Source organism: Chiloscyllium plagiosum, chromosome 1 (genome assembly GCF_004010195.1).
Source record: "Chiloscyllium plagiosum isolate BGI_BamShark_2017 chromosome 1, ASM401019v2, whole genome shotgun sequence".
Lineage (NCBI taxonomy): Eukaryota > Metazoa > Chordata > Chondrichthyes > Orectolobiformes > Hemiscylliidae > Chiloscyllium > Chiloscyllium plagiosum.
The window spans coordinates 120,356,071-120,374,310 of NC_057710.1; the positions used below are offsets into that span (position 1 = coordinate 120,356,071).

General features: G+C 43.5%; 1 protein-coding gene across 3 annotated transcripts in view; it reads right to left on the reverse strand.

The window, feature by feature from the left end:
* shroom3 (shroom family member 3) overlaps positions 1 to 18,240 on the reverse strand; it is a 442,567-nt gene that overhangs the window by 276,943 nt on the left and 147,384 nt on the right. The window lies entirely within an intron of this gene.

Below are 18,240 nucleotides of genomic sequence, written 5' to 3' on the forward strand. Positions count from 1 at the left end.
TTCAGATGCAACCCGTCCTTCATGTACAGGTCCCACCTTCCCCAGAAGGCATCCCAATTATCTACATATCTGAAGCCCTCCCTCCTACACCAGCTGCACAGCCACGTATTAAGCTGCATCCACTCCCTGCTCCTCGCCTCGCTATCTTGTGGCACCGGTAGTAAACCCGAGAACACTACTCTGTTCATCCTGCTCTGCAGCTTCCACCCTAACTCCCTGAAATCACTTTTTATATCCTCGATCCTTTTCCTGGCTATATCATTAGTGCCAATATGTAACAAGATTTCTGGCTTTTCACCCTCCCCTTTCAGAATCTTATACACCTCATCGGACACATCCCGGACCCTGGCACCAGGGAGGCAACATATCTTCTGGGAATCCCGATCCTGACCACAAAATCTCCTGTCGATTCCCCTAACTATCGAGTCTCCTACAACTAGCGCTTTTCTATTCTGCCCCCTTCCCTTCTGGGCCAGTGTCAGGCTCAGTGCCAGAGAACTGACTGCTATGGCTTTCCTCTGGTAGGTCATTCCCCCCCCCAGCAGTATCCAAAATGATATACTTATTGCTGAGGGGAATGTCCACAGGGGAACTGTGCACTGTCTGTCTGCCCCCTTTCCTCCCCCTAACTGTAACCCATCTATCCTTATCCTGAGCCTCAGTAGTGACCAACTGCCAGTAATTTCTCTCAATTACCCCCTCAGCCTCCCGAATGATCCGTAGTTCATCCAGCTCCAGGTCCAATTCCCTAACATGGTTTTCAAGGAGCTGGAGTTGGGTGCAGTTCCCACAGATGTAGCCAGCGGAGACGTGTGTCATGTCTCCCACCTGCCACATTCTGCAGGAGGAGCAAGCAACGGCCCTAGCATCCATACCCCACTAATCTGAACGCCTACACAATACTAAACAAGAAAGGTTAATTCAATTGCTATGAAATCAAGCAATAAACTTATATCCAATAAAGGAAGTTTAGAAATGAACCGTACCTTATTAACTTGGTTAGAGGAGGAGGGCAGGTGGGAGCCACTACAGTAGTAGTGCCTTGGGTTTAGCCGCCTTGCTAATATACATCGTCACTTACTATCCTTCCCGGCAGCCCCTCTGGTCCGCGTCATTTCTGCAGCTGCTCCCCCTCCTACTGTGGAGGAAAAACACCGCTGGCCACTACCGGCAAGTAATTTTAAAAATCTCCCTTACCTTAGCTGTAGACTTCCTGGTTCACCTTACCTCCATTGCTGCTCCCACTCAAATACATCCCTGTATCTAAAGTTTCGACTCACACCAGTGTTTCTGCAGCTAAGGTACTTTTAATGATCCTTTTTAATTTCTTGGCATTCCAGATATCTACTCAGTTAATTAAGCTATTAAACCCCATCCCCTGGAAATTACTCACTATATTAACATCTTCCCCTCTTTAAATACAAGCTTTTGGAGACATACAAACAATCTTTGAACAAAATTGATGAAAAGTATACAAAAGGATTTGTTCCTATTCTACATCTTACTCTATAACACAACACTCTAATAACAAAAGTATGTAAACTTTCCTCATACTCCATGTAATACAATAAACCTCCAGACATCAACTTTAATCACAAAGCAACCCAAATTAAAAACAGAATTTTTTTTTCATTTTTACAACTCCTCATAACACCAGGCATCCCTCCTTGAGGATCTTCAATCATTTCTTGAAGCAGATACCTTTTTCGTGAAAGAGTCTGGCAACAGGTCACTCACACAAATCCACTTTTGTTTAGAAATGTCTTTTCTTCCTAAACTTTCCTTTCTGCTAGCAAGATCAATCCATTTCTCAGTATCATCCTTTACAAATAGACATGATCCTAAAAGAATGGTTATCCTTTATGTTAGATTGCCACTGCTATAGGATTTCCTTTAGAAGTCTGGATAAATACATCCCTGTATCTAAAGTTTCGACTCACACCAGTGTTTCAGCAGCTAAGGTACTTTTAATGATCCTTTTTAATTTCTTGGCATTCCAGGCCAATCAACAACATTCATTACGTTTTGCACCAAGGTTACGATAAAGCCTGTCATATTCCATTAATCATCCAGAAGACCTTCGATGAAGTACTGCTGCAAAGGACTCGCTTCTTATCTTCTTGGTCGCTTCTTATCTTCTTGGTCGCTTCTTATCTTCTTGGTCGCTTCTTATCTTCTTGGAATGTTTTTGAATTCAATCACTAATATTTTATCTGCAGTCTAGATTTCCAACAGTAATATGTTTCATCATAGTACCCATTTTGGTTAAGGCATAACCAGCATCAGATCTAGTCAGAGTGCACAACCAGTTTAACTCTCCAACCAAACTCTTGACTGGTCTGTCTGTTCCTTGGATGCAACGTTGTCTTTCTGTGAGGGCCTGGTCTGATTTACCAGGATATGATAAAACTTCCCACCCCTCGGAAGTTGTTCATCGAAAGTCACACCTGGCTTATTCTGTTTAATGTCAAACCTTTTACATTTAAAAGGTCCCTAAGGCTGGCTGCCAAAGTTGAATTCCCAATTTATTTTACCTATCATACATTTGCTCAAATTTCATAGAACTGTTCCACAGAAAATCATTGATCATAAAGGTGCTTGTTAGTTTGTCTCTGGGATAGCAGTAGAATACTGCGAAATCTGTTGTAAACAGATTGTCCAACCCATAAAAACACTTGTTACATTTTCATCGCTTACCTTCTATGTCACCTGCTTTTGAAAATTTCCTCTCTGCAACAGTGTAACTTTTACATCCCATTCCTGATGAATGCCTCCTGCCGGAAACATCGATTTTCCTGCTCCTCCGATGCTGCTTGACCTGTTGTGCTTTTCCAGCACCACTTTAATCTAGACTCTGATCTCCAGCATCTGCTGTCCTCACGTTCACCTAACCTTTACATCGACTAACGTACTTTCCCAGGGATATGTTGCCAAAGATAATCTCCTGTTACTATTCCAGCAGTAGAAGAATCTACACTATCAACAAGTTTTTCTTTGAAACCGCACATCACTCAATTAACTTTAGCCTTATCTTCCAATCAGGAGGCACCTTTTATGTGCATATCTGTCTGATAAGGATTGTCGTCCCCCATCTGGTACCTGAGTGAATACATCAAATACTTTCCAGCTATCCAGGTCTTTGTTTGTCATCCTTTATCAACTCACCTTCTAATTTTTTTGTCGAAGCTAAAAACATCTCAATCAGGAGAGGCTATATTCCCAGCCTGTCTCACAGTCATTGTTATTGTCAAATAATGATGTTGACTTACTCTCGTATCTGTTTCTGAACTACGACTACGATTACCAGCATGACTACAAGACCTTCCAGTAGTATGATGAGAATTCCTATCACAAGTTCACAATTTTGACAAGGGCCACTCTCAAACCTTGTATGGGAGTTGAGAATAAGGGGAGAAAGTGAGGGCTGCAGATGCTGGAGATCAGAGCTGAAAATGTGTTGCTGGAAAAGCGCAGCAGGTCAGGCAGCATCCAAGGAACAGGAGAATCGACGTTTCGGGCATAAGGAAGGGCTTATGCCCGAAACGTCGATTCTCCTGTTCCTTGGATGCTGCCTGACCTGCTGCGCTTTTCCAGCAACACATTTTCAGCTCTAGAATAAGGGGCACAACTTAAAAGTACAGGATGCTACTTAGATACTAGATATTATTTTACTCAGAGAAGTTGTGAATCTTTGGAATTCACTATCACAGAGTACTAAGGAAGCGCAGTTTTTGTAATATATTTAAGGTAGGGATGGATAGATTTTGTGATATGGATTATGGGAATGGGGTGAGTAAAGGGTATTGAAATATTCAATCAGGCCAGGGCTGAATGGCCTATGCCTGTTCCTAAATGGTGAGAGGTTACAAAGTATATATGTTCAAAGGGATCTGGATGTCTTGGTCCATGACTCATTAAAGGTTGCATGCCCATAGAATCACTGAGAAATAGAGATGTTCAGCACAGAAATAGACCCTTCGGTCCAACCCGTCCATGCCGACCAGATATCCCAACCCAATCTAGTCCCACCTGCCAGCACCCGGTCCGTATCCCTCCAAACCCTTCCTATTCAGGATTCCTCGACTGTTCCAGAACCTTCTCGCGACCTCCAGAACCACTCGGGCGCCATTGTCCACGCGGCCGCTGTAGCCACCACTGCCGCGGCAAACGGTGACATCACTTCCGCCCCCACCGCCGCACGGACAACAGCCACCACCAACCATGCAGCTTCCGCAATCACTGCCCAGACAACCGCCTCCACAATCGCCAGGAAGACCATCGCCGACAGATACGCGGCCGCCATGGGATCCGCGGCCACCAGGACCAGCGGTGTTTCTGCCCGGCGTGCCACTTCCACCCCCGGAGTGGCCGTCGCCCCAGCAACCTCCGCCCCCAGTGACGTCACTCACCTGCTCAAGGACCACACCGCACGCTACACCACTCCCACGTTGATCTCCGCCCCCACAACTAACTCTGCCCCCACTCCAGGTCCTAGCTCCCAGCTCTGCCGTATTTTCACTATCCTTCCAGACCTCCCCCTCTCTGAGGATGAAAGATCAGTCCTCAGCAGAGGCCTCACCTTCATCCCCCTATGCTCCAAGATCAATAAGTTCGACACGCGGCTAGATATCGAGCATTTCTTCCGCCACCTTCGCCTCCGGGCCTACTTCTTCAACCAGGATTCTCGCCCACCCTCTGACGACCCCTTCTCCCACCTCCAACACATCCCATCCACCTGGACACCCTGTGCTGGCCTCTTACCCGCCCTCAATCTCTTCATATCCAACTGCCGCCGTGACATTGACCACCTCAACCTGTCCACCCCTCTCACCCACTCCAACCTCTCACCCTCACAACACGCAGCCCTCCACTCCCACCCCAACCTCACCATCAAACCGGCAGACAAGGGAGGCGCGGTGGTAGTTTGGCGCACCAACCTTTACACCGCTGAAGCTAGACGCCAGCTCGTGGACACCTCCCTCTACTGCCCCCTTGACCATGACCCCACCTCACACCACCAAACCATCATCTCCCTGACCATCCATAACCTCATCCACTGCCTCCAACCTCATAGTCCCACAACCTCGCACCACCTGTTTCTCCCTCCTACCCAAAATCCACAAACCTGACTGCCCCGGCCGACCCATTGTCTCAGCCTGCTCCTGCCCCACCGAAATCATCTCTGCATACCTCGACACTGTCCTGTCCCCCTTAGTCCAAGAACTCCACACACGCCCTTCACCTCCTCCATGATTTTCGCTTCTCCGGCCCCCAACACCTGATCTTCACCATGGACATCCAGTCCCTATACACTTCCATCCGCCATCACGAAGGCCTCCAAGCCCTCCACTTCTTCCTCTCCCGCCAATCCAACCAGTACCCTTCCAGTGACACCCTCCTTCGACTGACTGAACTGGTCCTCACTCTTAACTTCTCCTTCCAATCCTCCCACTTGCTCCAAACCAAAGGAGTAGCCATGGGCACCTGCATGGGCCCCAGCTATGCCTGCCTCTTTGTCGGATATGTGGAACAGTCCATCTTCCGCAGCTATACTGGCACCACCCCCCACCTTTTCCTCCGCTACATCGATGATTGTATTGGCGCTACCTCATGCTCCCACGAGGAGTTTGAACAGTTCATCCACTTTAAGAACACCTTCGACCACGACCTCAAATTTACCTGGACCGTCTCAGATACTCCCTCTCCTTCCTAGAGCTCTCCATTTCTATCTCGGGCGACCGGCTCATCACAGACATTTACTACAAACTGGCCGCCTCCCACAGCTACCTAGATTACACCTCCTCCCACCCTGCCCCCTGTAAAAATGCCATCCCATATTCCCAATTCCTTCGCCTCCGCTGCGTCTGCTCCCAGGAGGACCAATTCCAATACCGAACAACTCAAATGGCCTCCTTCTTCAAAGACCGCAATTTCCCCTCGACGTGGTCGACGATGCTCTCCACCGCATCTCCTCCACTTCCCGCACCTCCGTCCTTGAACCCCGACCCTCCAATCGCCACCAGGACAGAACCCCACTGGTCCTCACCTTCCACCCCACCAACCTCCAGATACATCGTATCATCCTTCGTCATTTCCGCCACCTCCAAACAGACCCCACCACCAAGGATATATTTCCCTCCCCTATCAGCATTCAGGAGAGATCACTCCCTTTGTGACTCCCTAGTCAGGTCTACACCCCCCACCAACCCAACCTCCACTCCCGGCACCTTCCCCTGCAACTGCAAGAAGTGCAAAACTTGCACTGACACCTCCCCCCTCACCTCCCTCCAAAAAGGCCCCAATGGATCCTTCTTTATCCGTCGCAAATTCACCTGCACCTCCACACACATCATTTACTTTATCCGCTGCACCTGATGTGGCCTCCTCTACATTGCGGAGACAGGCCACCTACTTGCGGAACATTTCAGGGAACACCTCTGGGACACCCGCACCAACCAACCCAACCGCCCTGTGGCTGAACACTTTAACTCCCCCTCCCACTCCGCCAAGGACATGCAGGTCCTTGGCCTCCTCCATCGCCAGACCATGGCAACACGACGCCTGGAGGAAGAGCGCCTCATCTTCTGCCTAGGAACCCTCCAACCACACGGAATAAATGTAGATTTCTCCAGCTTCCTCATTTCCCCTCCCCCCCACCTTATCTCAGTCCCAACCCTCGGATTCAGCACCGCCCTCTTGACCTGCAATCTTCTTCCCGACCGATGGGAGTCGGTCGGTTTATAGTAAATGTCCGCATTGAGTCGGTCGCCCGAGATAGAAATGGAGAGGTCTAGGAAGGGGAGGGAGGTGTCTGAGACGGTCCAGGTAAATTTGAGGTCGGGGTGGAAGGTGTTAGTAAAGTGGATGAACTGTTCAACCTCCTCGTGGGAGCACGAGGTAGCGCCGATACAGTCATCGATGTAGCGGAGGAAAAGGTGGGGGGTGGTGCCGGTGTAGCTGCGGAAGATGGACTGTTCCACATATCCTACAAAGATCCCACTGCACCACAAGGATCCAGGTCTGTGCCTAGTTTGCTAATCTCACTCAGGGTGATTGCCTGGGATTTACAAGTGGCAGCCACACTCTTTGGCACAAAACGAATTAAACAAGAACAGGCAGTGATTCCATGCATCATGACTAACCACTTCCTCACGCTGGAAATTATGCAGCATCCAAGTTGGATGAGGACTGGCGTAGATACACAAATGACCAAATGAAGCCCCTTAGAGCAAAATCCTGCCAGGCTAATTTAGCTCAGAAAGGAAAGATTGTCACTTGATGAGATACCACAGATATTTACATATTTACACACTCTCGATCAGCATCTTCGGGAACAGAAATAATTTAGAAGAAAGACACATCACCCCAACTTGAATTCTAATGCATCGGAAATAAAATGTTATTCAGAGGGAGTGTTATTTATCAACGCAACTGCCTTCCTGTTTCTCCCTGTAGTGGTGAACTAAGTCTGGTGACAAAATGTAGAACACTGTAATCTCCATTTCCACAACAGGTTAATCTCCATTTCCACAATGTTAAAATGATTTTTAAGTTGGTGGTATTTCCATCCTTTTAGATTCATCCTTGAATTAATCTCCCTCTCAGATTTAGTCTCCAGTTGCCTGGGGGCGGCTTATCAGAAGATTAAAAATTGCATTTGATACTAACACCAACCAAAATGCTTTTCCCTCTTCACCGTCTTTCTATTCCTTCATACCTACCCTCCAAAATGTTAGAGTTTTTCAAGTAATCCTTTCAAGTCCTCTTCCTTAAATCATATTTAATTCTACCTACAACAGATTAAGTGAATGGCAGTAGGTTGACCTTTTGCAGTGTCATTTATTTTTTTCTCTTTTGAGGTAGTTTATTTGTTTTGTCAAATTTTCCTGAACATCCTGTGACTGACAGTTGCAGCTGGAGAACTGTGCAACCTTCTACTGCTGTCACTTTACTAATGACCACTAGGAGGCACAAAAGAGCAGCCAAATTACTTAATATTTGTTTTTAAACTTCTTGAAAAGACACCTGTGATTAGTAGTTGCTCAATGCAATCAATGTACAGATATCATGGATCATGAAATGTAATAATGCGGCCTATTTCTGATCATAATAACTTACGCATTTTTATCTTTCATTGTGGTCAGACTCAGTAGCACCAAGATTTAAAATGGCTTTGTCACACGAAGGATTAATCGGTCTTTGTACATGGAAGAGAAATGCACATCATGGGGCAGAAAGTTAAAAGCTACTTTTGGAGTTAGCTGCCAAAATTCTCTGGCCTTAACCTGATTTGCCAACAGCAGGAAAGGTTGAGGGGGATATGGGCCAATTGCAAGCAAATGGGACTAATTCACTTTAGGAGATCTGATCAGCCTGGATGATTTGGGCTAAAGGGCCTGTTTCTATCATGTACGATTCTATGACATTAAAATTCAAGAGAACAGGTAGAGTTGAAGAGAAGCTACAGCTAAAACAGATAATACAATATCTCATTCACACAACAGACCAGAAGAAAAGGGTGTAGGAGCAGGCAATTTCATAAGGATCATAGAATCATTGTGAAATAACGCCACAGGAGCTGGTATCTCGTCACTAAGTCACCTTTTATTGACATGTGGAGAGTGTGAGACACTGATCCAGCTTCCTCAGAGCCAACTCAGAGTGTCAAGATGTCTGACACATCTGTTCATAGCTGTCAGCCAGGGCTCCCTGATTGGACCAAGTTCACAGCCCTCGTCAGGGAACTCGTATTGCACAACGTCCATCCGGCTGACCTCATTACAATCACTACAGATATATTCCTGACAATGCAATAAGAGGCCATTCATCGAGGTTGCATTAACCCTCCAAAGAACAATCCACCCAGACCCTAACCACAAACCCCACATTTACCAGAACTAATCCACCTAGCCTGCACATCCTGGACACCACGGGGCAATTTAGCATTGCTAATCCACACAAATTGCACATCTTTGGACCCTCCAGCCTGCTCCTCCACTTAATAAGAACACAATTGATTTGACTGTCACTTCAACAACAATCCCCAACCCTGTAAAATGTCGCAAATTTCCAAATGGTAGTCTTTCATCCTTCACACTATAAATAAAAGAAATTTGCTTGCGTTTCAGAACCCAATTTTAAATATGAGGAATAAGTGAAGATTGAAGAAATTTTCCAGCACTTTACCTGTTTTTACTGATCCACTATCCTAAATAAATCTGGAAATTTATTATGGGAATTAGGCAAAACATATTTAAATGATCCTAGATTACTGTCCTCTCGACAATGTTGGAATTCTACTGTTTGCAAGATATAGGCTGTCATAGCTACCTCTGAACAGCATCCCACCCTGACCCACAGGCTCTAACCTATCCTTGTAACACTGGATTCCTCATTGTTAATCCACCTGGTTTATATATCCCTGGACACTACAGGCAATTTAGCACGTCCAATCCACCTCACCTGCACATCTCTGGATTGTAGGAGCAAACCCACATTGACACAAGAATGTGCGAATTCCACACAGACAGCCCCCAAGGGTGGAATCAAACCCAGAACCCTGTCGCTGTGAGGCAGCAGTGCTAACCACTGAGTCACTGTGCTGTCCTTAAAGGATATGAGCTCAGAAATAAAATTGTGGGTGGGTGAATGGTGGGTAAACTAAAGAGAGCGAGGTGATCAGAATTAGGGTACAAGAAGCTGGAGAGATGAGTTACACTTAGTAAGTAGCATAAACATGGAAACAGCAGAGGCACCTCATTAGATGGTGTCAACCCTGAACAGTTCATTGACAGCCATGGGGAAGGTGCCAGACACTGGAGGTTAGCTAACGTGATGCCATTATTTGAAAAGGCTGTATGGAACTGCTAGGCTACTATAGACCAGTGAGCCTTATTGTCAGTGGTAAATACAGACAATGTCTATCACTCTGCATTCATCAATTTTCTTTGTCATCTCTTCAAAAAAACTCAATCAAATTGGTGAGATACGATTTCCCATGGACAAAACCATATTGACAATCCCTAATAAGTCCTTGCCTTTCCAAATGCATGTAAATCCTGTCCCTTAGTATCCCCTCCTACTGAGGGACAGGATTTACATGCATTTGGAAAGGCAAGGACTTATTAGGGATTGTCAATATGGTTTTGTCCATGGGAAATCGTATCTCACCAATTTGATTGAGTTTTTTTGAAGAGATGACAAAGAAAATTGATGAATGCAGAGTGATAGACATTGTCTGTATGGACTTCAGCAGTGTTCAAACAAGGTTCCGTAACATAGACTGGTTAGTAAGGTTAGATCACATAGAACCCAGGGGAAGCTAGCCAATTGGATGCAAAATTGATTTGATGTTGGGGACAAAAGGTGGTGGTATAGGGTTGCTTTTTGGACTGGAGGCCTGTGACCAGCAGTGTGCTGGAAGGATCAGTGCTGGGTCCACTGCTTTTCCTTATTTATATCAATGATTTGGATGTGAATATAGGCAGCATGGTTAGTAAGTTTGCAGATGACACCAAAATTGGTGATGCAGTAAACAGTGAAGATAACGATCTCCGGACTTTAATCAGATGGGCAACTGGGCTGAGGAGCGGCAAATAGAATTTAATTGAGATAAACGTAAGGTGTTGCATTTTGATAAGCTAAATCAGAACAGGACTTATACAATTAATGGTCGGGCCCTGGGGGCTGTTGCTGAACAAAGAGACCTAGGGATGCAGATCATGATTGATTGTTAATGCAGGTACATCGCTCCTTGAAATTGGAGTCACAGGTAGGCAGGATGGTGAAGAAGGCGTTTTTGGCATGATTACCTTCATTAGTCAGAACATTGAGTATTTGAGTTGGGATATTATGTTGCGGCTGGATAAGACATTGGTGAGGCCACTTTCAGACCATACAATTCTGGTCACCCTTCTATAGGAGTAATGTTGTTAAACTTGAGACAGTGCAGACAAGATTGACAAGCATGTTGCCAGGACTGGAAGTCTGAGTTAGAGGGAAAGGCTGAATAGACTGGGTTATATTCCTCGGTGTGTCGGAGGCTAAGGCATGACCTTATAGGGGTTTCTAAAATCATGTCGGGTATGTTTAGGGTAAACAGCCTTTTCCCCAGTATAGGGGAGTCCAAGACTAGAGGGCACAGGTTCAAGGGGAAAGGGGTAAGTTTTAAAAAGGACCTAAGGGACAACTTTTTCATACAGAGGGTGGTTTGTGTATGGAATGAGCTGCCAGAGGAAGTGGTGGAGGCTGGGATAATTACAACATTTAAGAGGCATCTGGATGGGTATATGAATAGAAAGGGTTCGGAGGGATATGGGCCAAATGCTGGCAAATGGGGCTAGATCAGATTGGGGTATCAGGTTGGCATGGATGTTTGTTTTCATGCTGTACAACCCTGTGACTCTCTAACAGTTCTGAAGCTCATGGTGTACTCTGGGGGTGTACATTGCCTATGAGAGATATTGAGCTGTAATGGAAGGCCATCCAGTGGGTAAATGAAATATTCTGAAGGGCACGAGTCAAAGAATCTGAGAAGGGAAGGAACTCCGATTGCTTGCTTTTATCTGGATAATGAATGACATCAAAAGGTAACTCAAGGTAAACGAAAGAGTGGCTGGAGGTGAGATGGGAACTGAGGGCAGCATGAAGGTGTAGAGCCTAAGTAACCCTCTGAGTGTCTCTTGCGGCTGACTCAGTACTAAACACCCGAACAGATTTAACTAAAGTTGGACATATTAGTGAACACACTATAGGTTATATACTTTAATAGAACCGTAAAAGTAGAACTGTGCTGTAACCAGTAATCGTCATTCAAAATAGAATAGCATACAGATCAAGAAGTAATTGTTTAATAAGATTAATAAATATTCAATAGTTACTTCAACCCTACCAAAAACACAACAGCAGCATTGAGGGAAATTCTGAATATCTGATATGTTTACCTACATACGTATTGCCTTAAAACATTACTAAATCACTTTAAATGCAGCACTGTCATTTTATCAATGTTATATAGCATTATAACTTTGATGGGAAGGTATAGCTTATGAATGCTAAGGAAATCTAACTAATTAACTAACCTAAGAAGGATTCTTCATTCCATGAACGTCACAACAAATTTCATGGTGGCTGTTGGTTACAGAATTCATTTTTTGTGGATGGATGTAGAAAGCTCGCCAAAGTTTGTTAAATAACCATGCAGTCCAAATACTTGCCCACCTTCCTCTAACTCAGTCCTCTTGCTCCCCACCTAAGCGCTCGTGCATGCACACAGACACACGCGAATTAGAACATTGCCAGATGATGGAAACAAACCTTCTGCCTTATTGGGTGAATGGCAGTGGCAATGGGTTGGTGTCTAACAGAAAGTAAGGCAACGACTCAAAAAACAAGAAATTGCAGTTCGTTAAATAGTTTAAACTAACTATTACAAGTATTATTTGCCTGCTTTTTCTTCTTTGTTTTCTATTCTTACAAAGTGAGCAAACTAACATGACATATTTTCACTGGCACTGAGCTCTAATCAGTGGAATTAGTAAGGGATTAAACTTCAGACTCACTTAATCAGGAAATTCTTAACAACCACGTCTTTCCCATTGCTCAGTGGGATCAGCTGGTCGTGTTTTTTTTTCGGGATACAGGGGAAATTCTACAAAATATCATCTTAATTTTATGCAGATAAAAGGTTCCACTATTTACAACTCTTTGTGCTTCCTTTCGACACTCGTGAGGAATCTAATTAAACCAACAGACCTTAAGTGTAAGGTCCTACTTTAATAAACATGATCAGAAAGTGCTGACCAATCTTCTTTGATTTAATAGCGACCAAAAAAAAGAGCATACCTTTGGCACCAAGGAGACAGAAAAATGGTTTTTAAAATGATTGCATCACTTTTTGGCTTATTATCTTCAATAAAATAAGTTTTGGTCACAATTCGGTAAATCAGAAAATGTCAATTACACGACACTACTTATATATAGGGAATGCTGAGATGAAGGATAAAGTAACTTAAGAAAAAGTAACTGGCAAGTGGTCTACATGATGAGCATCCAGGAAAGAGAAAAAAAAAGTTGAATCTATTTTTAAAAATTGTTCCTAGCAGGTGGGAGCCAGGGGCTAGGTCAGCATTTAATGCCAATCACAAGGTGGTGGTGAGCTGCCTCCCTAAACCACTGCTGTCCATTTACTGTAGGTTGGCCCGCAATGCTGTAAGGGAGACCATTGCAGGAGTTTGACCCAGTGGCACTGAAAAAATGGCGATATATTTCCAAGTCATGACACAATGTGACTTGGAGGGGAACTTGCAGGTTGTGGAATTCCTCTGCATCTGCTGCCATTGTCCTTCGAGGTAATAGAGATTGCAGGCTTGGCAGTTGCTATATAAGGAGCCTTGGTGAATTCCTCCAGTGTATTTTGTGGATGGCACGTGCTGCTGCTACTGAGCCTCAGTGGTAAAAGGAGCAAAGTTCAAGGTGATGGGTAGGTGCCAATAATTAGTTTGCTTTGTCCTGGTTGGTGTCAAGTTCCTCATGTGTCGTGAAGCTGCACTTATCCAGGCAAGTGGAGGGTATTCTATCCAGCTCCTGACTTGTGCCTTATTAATGGTGATTAGACACTGGGAGACAAGAGCCGAGTTACTTGCTGTAACACTCTCAGTATCTGACTGCCTCTTGTAGTCATAGTATTTAAATAGCAGCTCCAGTTCACTTCCGGGTCAGTATCAATGGAGAATTCAGCAACTCCCTCCCTCCCTAACAACGTTGTGGGTCTAATTCCTATAAATGGACTGCAATAGTTTAGGAAGGCAGTTCACCATCATCACTGAATGTCAGGGATGATGGTTAAAGTCTCTTTTGTTGGGAGTCATTTTTCTGGCACTTGTGTGGCACAAACATTACTTGCCATTTCTTAGTCAATGTCTATGTTGTCCAGGTCTGAAGTAGTTTTGTCTATATACGGCTTTATCAATGATTTTCCCTTCGTCACAAGGGCAGTAGTGAATGGTTCTGAATATTGCATAATCATCAATGAACAAGCATGCTGACCTTGTGATGGACGGAAGGTCATTGGTGAAGCAGTTGAAGGTGCTTGGGCTGAGGACATCACCCTGAAGAACTTATCTGCAATTTCTGAGGAACTGGGCACAATGTTCCATGGTGCACTGATTTTGACACAATTAATAATTAAGACAAACTAGAGTGTGACAGCAACTGAAAATTGGAACAAGGGAAATTACTTACCTTATTAGGTGACAGAGCTTTGCTTGCATACTGGCCAGGAATATGAGGGAGGTGATAGAAGATCCTTTTCAGACATGAGAGCAGCTTTTATGTCTTGGAGTTAGTTCCGACTTTCTCAAGGAAAAGGACTTGCTGATCGGAAAGGAAACACTTGACACAAAGAAGGGAATGGAGAGGCAAACAGGGTTAACAAGAAATAATATTTGAGAGGGGGGTGGCCTACAATACCTAAATGTATTTGTTTTCAAAAAGGGTAAAATAAAGTGGCATTTACAGTATCCCGAGAGAAAATTATCACACTGGCATTCAAGCAGCCAAATTGTGAAGCGTAAGAAACTAAAGAACAGAATTACTTTCAATTTGGAGATGATAGTACTCCTGGTTAGCTCCAGGTTCACACTCAACAAGACAGACAACATCTTGAAAGAGTGAATTATTCAGTGCGCCGCCCTACTGCTCTGCAAGCTGAAAACATTGTCGCATTCAGAATAACTTGCACAGCCAATATCCTTAGTTTATAACCTTTGTGCAAATATCTACTGATGACAATCTCCTTATAAACCATGAGAGGCAGTGTTGTATCACAAACATAAAAGACTCAATATTGCATTTGTTCACATAAAGAGAGAAAGCAGTAATGTTTTGATCTTGAGAAGAAGGGAGGAGTCATACAAACCTTGTGGGAATGTACTGGAACTACGTTATGCATTTATTAAATAAACAAAGTCTACTTTTAATAAGTGCACAAACGCTAGCTAGCTTCCAAAGGACATTAGTTATGTTTCTTTTCTATTTTTCACGGGATGAGGGCATCGCTAGCTCAGCCAACATTTATTGCCCACCCCTAATTATACAGAGATTTTGAAACAAAGCTGCAGTTCTGAAATACACTTACAGCTTGTTAAAATTATAGTTCTCCCAAAATAATTAATCCTTCCATTTAAGTTGATCAAAAATATTATACTGTAACTTTTTTTAAATAAAAGATCATCTATGAACAGATTTTTGTTAATAAAAACTATGCCTCATCATATCAAACATTTCAAAGTACTTTCTACCTGGAATTTATGTTTTGAAATACAGATATAAGCCAACAGAAAACTCAGAATATCTTCTACTTCCGTTATAATGTAAATGTAGGCAATAGATATTAGCACGAAGTGCCTATTCGCCCACACAAAGACCTCACTGAAATAGGAACCTTATAGCAAACTGGTTTGACAAAGCTGAAATAAAAGAGGAGGTTTCCTATTACTCAGCAGTTATCCATTAAATCAACTACTTGGCTCATGACTTTATTTCTCTGCACTATGTACTTCATAAAAGGCACATTAATAGTCGTAATTAATTTGATAAATGTTATCTCAACAGAAACTAAAACATTCAAATAATAATGAGCCCAATGAAATATGCTCAATTTGCACAGTATGACTGTTTAAATGGTTCTCTCTTGTAATATGCCACTATCCTAGTCATAACCCGTGCATCCAATCCTCAGACTTTGGGCCAGTATGTAAGTTTTCAGGTCATTGCGCAAATCTTCAGGGCCCTTAGAGTCAGGCACAAGCATTCAGCTCAGGAAGTTTTACACAGCGCTCACCAACACACTTGGGATTATCCGAACAGGGCTTGGCTGTTTATCTTCGATATTAAGCTTACTAATTGGCTCCCCAATGTAATGACAGTGACAATGGGGAATATCTTCATTGGCGAATCTTAAAGGAGCAATTTAAGTAGACAAATATTAAAATGTCAGGCACTGAAAAATAAGGCTAATTTCAAAACTATAACTAATGAATTTCAACTAATCAAGATGTTGCTAATTTGACACAGACATATATATGAGACAAAGTCACCATCATGACACAAAGCCATTTGCTTTAAGACAATAAGACCATAAGACATAGGAGCGGAAGTAAGGCCATTCGGCCCATCGAGTCCACTCCGCCATTCAATCATGGCTGATGGGCATTTCTACTCCACTTACCCGCATTCTCCCCGTAGCCCTTAATTCCTTGTGACATCAAGAATTTATCAATTTCTGCCTTGAAGACATTTAGCGTCCCAGCCTCCACTGCACTCTGTGGCAATGAATTCCACAGGCCCACCACTCTCTGGCTGAAGAAATGTCTCCGCATTTCTGTTCTGAATTTACCCCCTCTAATTCTAAGGCTGTGTCCTAGTCTCCTCGCCTAACGGAAACAAATTCCTAGTTTCTACCCTCTCCAAGCCATGTATTATCTTGTAAGTTTCTATTAGATCTCCTCTTAATCTTCTAAACTCCAATGAATACTACATAAATACTACTTTATTCCTACATAAAGTAAACTTCGTTGTTGCAAAACTTCTGGGCAGCACAGTGGCTCAGTGGTTAGCACTGCGGCCTCACAGGGCCAGGGATCCAAATTCGTTTCCTGCCTCGGGCGAATGTCTGTGTGGAATTTGCACATTCTTTCAGTGTTTGCGTGGATTTCCTCTGGGTGCTCCAGTTTCCTCCCACAATGTGCAGGTCAGGTGAATTGGCCATGCTAAATTGCCCATAGGACTTAGGTGCATTAGTTAGGGGTAAATATATGGTAGGGAAATGTGTTTGGGTGAGTTACTCTTCTGAGGGTCGGTGTGGACTTGTTGAGTCGAAGGGCCTGCAGGGAATCTAATCTAAATCAATACTAATCAAGTTGAAAACTTTGTCACTGCAATCTTACTCAGGACAAACTTTTATTTCTTTTGCAGTAAGAGTTGCTTTTCATCTGGTTGGATACTTAATTTCAAGAGGAGTCCAAGACTTCCACTGACCTTGTCCACATGTTACACTTCAATATAAGAGTTAAGAGGTGTACCATTTAGTGGAGCCATGTTCATTATGTACATTACAACTAACGGCATCTGGTTGAAAGGATAGCATGGATCTTGTAACTGGATTGTTTTCAACTTCCACATGTCACTTCTATGCAAGTTCTAAGTGCAGCATTGTCTATGCAATCTTCCATAATGCAAGGGGCATGGGTATCCTGGTACTGAGGGATCGCACAGGCATTTATTATAAATGAGTAATCTGTGCAAGCATGACATTCCCCAGGCACATAAGTCTCTGGGCTAACATTAAACTAATAGTTTATAACAGAGAAGCATGCTTATTGTAAAGCATTAAGCTTCAAGTGACGCAAGGTAAAATATAGTATGAGATCCCCATACCCTCAGGTCATACGATGCAGTGATAATATCATGAACAGACCTAAGAAAGGCAGAGTGAGATAATGACCCTTACACAAAAAAAATTGTTCACTGTTTGTTGCATTAAGGGTTGAGAGTCATTAGAGTGGATTTGCTGCATTCTTTCGAGATACAATTTGTTTGACCAAAACCATTTGTATAACGATGTATTAAAAGCTGGATAACTGCTGTTTAAAGTTTAGTTAACACTTCAAGCTTTCTTGTTCAGAAGCTATTTTAATGACTTGGAAGACTGGAAGAAAAGGGAAAGACTTCCTAGACAGTTAAAGATATACATATTTTACGAGGTCTGTTTATTTGATTGACACAGGCAAACACAATGCAAATCAACTCGTGTCAGCATTATCTGTGCAGGCACAGAAAATTTGCACTGTGTGGGTTAGAAAAAAATCCCAACACTTTCAAAGACAGAACATTTTTTCTCCTATTAAATGCTTTTCAGCAGTTCTGATCTATCAACATGCCACCCACTCTTCTACCATTTCTATACAGAATAGAATATTGACTCACATGACAGTTGCTTCTCATCATGTTGCCCGCTGGCAGCACTATACCACTGTCTGCATCAATTTCAAAACTCATGGCCAGTCTTACCATTTGATGGCCCAACTGTATTACCAGTTTGGGGGTTTTGCTTTTTATGATTCGCATTAACATAAAGTCCACACCATTACAGAAGAGAGGTTATCGAACTGACAGCACTTTGCACCGGCAAAAATCATATGATTATGTCAGAAGGAGACTTGTTACTTTAGATATGGGCTG